Source organism: Equus asinus, chromosome 2 (assembly GCF_041296235.1).
Source record: "Equus asinus isolate D_3611 breed Donkey chromosome 2, EquAss-T2T_v2, whole genome shotgun sequence".
Classification (NCBI taxonomy): Eukaryota; Metazoa; Chordata; class Mammalia; order Perissodactyla; family Equidae; genus Equus; species Equus asinus.
The window spans coordinates 163,946,171-163,952,111 of NC_091791.1; the positions used below are offsets into that span (position 1 = coordinate 163,946,171).

The 5,941-nt window shown below is 34.7% G+C and overlaps 1 pseudogene; it reads left to right on the forward strand.

Annotated features, from left to right (window-relative positions):
- The first annotated feature begins 4,415 nt into the window (after positions 1-4,415).
- On the forward strand, positions 4,416-5,642 carry LOC106833321 (olfactory receptor 11H12-like; annotated as a pseudogene).
- Positions 5,643-5,941: the final 299 nt, after the last annotated feature.

The following is a 5,941-nucleotide window of genomic DNA, read 5'->3' on the forward strand; positions in this document are numbered from 1 at the left end:
CTCAATGCTATAAAGGCCACAAAAGAAATACACTCAGCTAACACCATGCTCAGTGGTGAAAGACTAAAAGCTTTTGCCTTAAGATCAAGAATAAGACAAGGATGTCTACTTTCACCATTTCTATGAAACATAGTATTGGAAGCTCTAGCCAGAGCAATTAGATAAGAAAATGAAATAAAAACATGCAAATTGGAAAGGAAGAATTAAAATGATCTCTGTTGACAGATGATATTATCTTATACATAAAAAACCCTAAAGACACCACGAGAAAGCTGTTAGAACTAATAAACAAATTTAGCAAAGTTACAGGATCAACACACAAAAATCAACTGCGTTTTAGGATGGATTCATTGCAATCCTTATTAAAATCTCATCAGTATTTTTTACAGAAGTAGCAAAATCCAACTCAAAATGCATATGGCCTCTCCAGGGACCCCAAATAACAAAAACAATCTTGAAAAAGAACCAAGTTGGAGACCACACACTTCCTAACTTCAAAAAGTATTAGAAAGCTACAGTAATCAAAACAGTATGGTACTGGCATAAAGACAGACATATAGAGCAATGGAATAGACTAGAGAGCACAGAAATAAACCCTCGTGTATATGGTCAAATGATTTTTAACAAGCGTACCAAGACCATTCAATGGAGGAAAGGACAGTCTTTTCATCTAATGGTACTGGAAAAACTGAATATCTTCATGCAGAAGAAAGAAGTAAGACCCTTACCTTACACCATATAAAAGAAATTAATTCAAAATAGATCGAACATTTAAATATAAGAGCTAAACCATAAAGCTCTTAGAAGAAAACATAGGGGAAAATCTTCATAACACTGGATTTGACAATGATTTCTTGGGTATGATACCAAAAACACAGGAAACAAAAGAAAGAAAGGATAAATTGGACTTTGCAAAAATTAAAAACTTTAGATCATCAAAGGACACCATCCACAGAGTGAAAAGGCAACCCACAGAACTGCAGAAAATATTTTTACATCATATATCTGAGAAGGGGTTAATATCCAGAACACATGAAGAACCTGCCTCTTCCTCTTTCATTCTCTGCTTGAACCAAAGCAGCTTCCTTATCCTAAGGTTTTCTTCCCACCCACTCCTGTCCTCTTCCTCCCCACTCCTATCAGCCCAAAAGATGCACATCAGAGCTTAACCACCCTTTCAACTCAAGTTCCCCACACACAGTTTCTCTTAGTTAGAATGTCCTCCTCATTCAGTTTAAATTCTACTTGTTCTCTACATCAGTGCTTCTGAAACTAACTGAAGTGAAAGACTAGCTTTTTTTCCCTCTAATTCTTTGCAGCTGATAGTTTTGTAACATAAAATAAAAATTTATAACTAGGAAATGAAATAAAAACATAAATTAAAAATTTAAAATATTATTATATTCAACACACAGAAAACTAATCTCTATAAGTATTTTTAAATGTTTACTCTTAATTTCAGTATTTGTCATGGACTGGCAAACAACAATTTGAAGACAGCATTGGTCCATTGACCACAACTTGAGTAGCAACTTTCTACATCACAGTTCAAGTCAACTCTTCCAACAGCTTTCTAAGAAGTTTCTCTTAATGAATTTTAATCTATATAGATCTTTGTCTTTCTCTTAATTTCTTTAGCATCCATAAATATACTGTAATATTATCATGTACCTTGGAGTTGTCTTTTTTTACCTTCTTGCAGCAGGTATTGATTTTACAAAGAATAAAACTCATATAATAAGAAAGAAGAATGCCATTTATTCAACAAATATTTAATAAAGACCAATAAATGCAATATATTTTTATATCTTGATTAATTCAAAGTTGAATCCTATCTGTTGTCTGCCTTCATAGACCTTGCAATCTAAGACGGGAGAAAAGATAAGTATACAAATAAGAGTAACAGAGAGCAGCTTGAGATAAGTATCATAAGAAAGATGCAAAGATAGCTAAATAAAAATTCAGGGATGGAAAAGGTGCTTTGGTTAGAGGAATAAGGCAAAGCAGTACGGAAAAATGTCATTTGAACTAGATTTTGAAGGATAGATGAGGTTTTTGCAGGTGTAGATGGAGGCGAGGGGCTCTATGTTCTCTCCAAATAGAGAAAATGACCACAAAGAAATAAATAAAGGAAAATGAAAGCCATTCACTGAATGAAATTTATCTATCTATCTAATTTATCTGTAAATTATTTAGCTATCTAATTTATCTGTAAAAGGGAGTAGGGAAAGATACAACAGGAAAAGTAATTGGAAAGCAATTTATGGAGAACTTGAGAATTTTGAACAATGAAACCATTTTTGGTTTTTGAGCACGTAAATAATAAAGTCAAAGCTATGTTTTGGGAGTTTCTAAGGATGAAGGAGTATGACTAAGAGGTAATAAAGGTCCACATAATCTTTCTCCTCCTTAGTCTTTCATGTGAGGAGTCAGCTTTTAGATATTCCTCAAGGACTCTGTGGCCCACAGACCAGTGTTGCTAGAGCATGGATTCCTGATGTGCTCAATCATTTTACACTACATGGTATGAGCATTCATTCCAAACTGGGTGTTTTAGTCATACTACGTAGACCACAAATGCTTCAGGTAAAAATGGAAGGGACACCAATCAATGAAAGCAAATATTTCTCTCATATTAATTGAAAAGCCACATGTCCCTCTGAAGTACTTCAGTCAATTAACTTTAATATTGACACTTGCTCTTTTCCCTTTATCTAAAGAATTCTGTCACGCTGTCCTTGAAGTTATTTATGAATTCTACCAATTTTTATTGTCAAGGTCTTACAATGTTCTGTTCTTCAATATTTTCCTCATTGACTCTCTGCACTTCACCTCTGTATCCTCCAACATATGCAGAGATGTTAGAAATGTTCCTGAACTTCATATCAGAATTTATGGTGACACATTATGTCTTATTGTTCCTCAAACTGTTTTCTGGAAGCTTTTTGGAATCCATATTCCAGACAGGCAAGTTATGTGTAAATAATGGTGCCTCGTAGAAGTCGTTATTTCTCTTTACTGATTCCTCAGAGAAGTCGTAATGATTAAACTTTTAAAGATCCATTGGCTTGGAGGAGAGGGACTTTCCAAATGGGAAAGAGGTCAAGTCCCAGAAACCGTGATAGAGAAAGTGCATACTTCATTTTTGTAGAAGAATAAAACCCTTTATTCTAGCTGGAGATAGAATATATGGTTTACCAAATAGATCCTTTAGAGATTTGGTTGATGTCAAAACTATGATAGCTTTATCTTTTGAGCACTGCTCAGGGTCATGACACTTCTGTGTCAATCCCCTTTCACTCCATAATTTCTTAATGGTGATTTATTAATGTTCCTGGTTTGGAACATTTAACAAAAGGACACATATCACTAAAAGAAGCACAAAGATAGCTTCTACCAAACCATTCTATAGGACTTCTTAGAGCACTCGCATAGAGAATAGATTGGAAAAAATTCCTTTTGAAAATTTTGTGTTTGTGCCCAAAATGTAAACCCTCACAACTTTCAGGACTCACAACCTTGCGTATTACACACACACAAAAAAAATTCAGGGAACTCAGATCTCTGACATCTTTTCCATGAGAATGTGGGATAAAAGAAGTTTACTTATGACAGAAGAAAGTATTTGACTTCTGTCTTCCAGGGGACAGTTTTAATTTTAAACAAGCATGTAAGAACACTTGATCCCAGAATTTTATATAAAAAGACTGCAAAAAATAAAGTTCCATACCTAGCTGTTACTTTGCAAACTTCTGTACAGATCAAAGATTAAGTGAAAATTTAAAGCCACCGTTTTCTACAGAAGAAATTGCAACATTACAGTATTAAAAATCAGTGTCAGTAAGCAACATCATGGTATTACATTTTTATGATGCTTAAACTAATAGCAATAGCAACAAAAATGCAGAGATATTGGCTTTAAAATGATTACTACCAACTTTCTGTAAAATATGTCCATTTCTTTTTCATATTTGAATGATATGTTAAGTAATATATTTAACTGAGATGTAAATAGTAAAATTAAAACCTTCTTTACTGAGTTTATTGCACTATAAGATAAAGATAAGAAACTAATAGATTTATTAAGTTTTAACTTTGTTTTATATATTATCCATAATCTATAATAGATCATCCCTGCCCCAAAATAGCAAGCTTACACAATGAGTTAAACTATATCTAGTTCTGTCATAGTTGCATAGTAAGGGAGAGATTTAGATTTACATTGTAAGGCAAAAGTTTGTTTCTGTGCACCCAGCTACCTACCATGCCCAAAACTGAGAGTATATAGCTAAGAATAAGTAGATGACATTCTCTTCCTAACTGATGATTCTTTTGAAAAATGACCACATATTCATTGTCTTTTCATTCTGAAAAAGGAACACATTTGAAACTAGTCCTTAATGATGACAATATGTCTTTTGAGCTTGTAAGTTACTACAATGAATGTCTCTGAGCTAGATGCCAGCTTTGCTTTTGTAAGAGAATTTATACTCCGAGGTTTTTCCTGTGAGTGGAAAATTCAGATCCTCCTCTTCTCACTCTTCACCACAACATGTGCTCTGACCATAACAGGAAATGGGGCCATTGTCTGTACTCTATGGTGTGACCAATGATTCCATATCCCCATGTACACATTCCTGGGGAATTTCTCCTTTCCAGAGATCTGATATGTCTCTTCTGCAGTCCCCAAGATGTTAGTCAACTTGCTCTCAGATAAAAAGACCATCACCTTTGCCAGATGTTTCCTCCAATTTTCTTTCTTTTTCTCTTTGGGAACATCTGAATGCTTCCTTTTGCCATCATGGACTTTGATTGGAACTTTGGATGTGCGATCCCTTGCACTACCTTAATATCATGACTGGGCATCTTTGTACCAAACTGGTCCTTACCTGCTGGGTTTGTGGATTTCTATGGCTCCTGATCCCCATTGTTCTCATCTTTCAGATGCCCTTATGTGATCCAAACATTATTGACCATGCTGCGTGTTGCCCAGGCCCACTATTTGCACTGGTTGGCATGTGCCTCTGTCTCAACAATCCAACTGCTTTGCTACACTCTAAGCTCATTAGTTATCTTTGGTAACTTCCTCTTCATCTTTGTGTCCTGTACTCTTATTCTATTAGCTGTGTTGCATATGCCTTCAGCCACTGGGAGACATATGACCTTCTATACCTGTGGGTTTCATTCACTGTTCTATGGTTTTCTGATGGTTAGGTATGTGAGCCCAGGACTTGGAAATTCTGCTGTGATACAGAAAGTTGCAACTTGGTTCTTTGCTACGGTGACGCCACCCTTTGACCCCCTCATCTATAACCTCTAGAATAAGGAGATAAAGGCAGCCCTAAGGAAAGTCCTAGGGAGTTTCAACATAATCTAAGACATACTAGATAGTCCCTCCATTATCAGGTCAGTATAGTCTAACAAAAAGCAATCAGAATTATTTAGCTATCCAAATCTTCATTTATGGGTATAGTGATATTGACTATATCAGTCTATGAAATTAAGCATCTATGGGGCCACTTATAATCATAAAGTGGCCACATAACATAGATAAATGGAATTGTTAGGTTCCTCTCTAGCACTTAGACTGTATATTAACTAAAGAGTGTACACATTTGGAGGTTTTCTTGACAGTTCATGGGATTCTTTTGTGATAAAAATTCCTGTATTCTATTCGATAATTTTGATTAATAGTCTTGGGATCAATAAAATTATAATTATGTCATTTTGTTTGTTGAGTTGGTTTGTTGTAAATAAAAGAAGGAAATACATTATTTTCTGATTGTGATTCTTCTCATATTTGACTTTGTTATTTTGGTGATATGGTCACTCCTGATAAATAAACCTTTAGAAGCAATTATCCAAAATTTCTATAGGACAAAAATAGTCTGCTAACCTAATGATATCCAGACATATGTTGTTTGTTTTCTTTACATGTTAC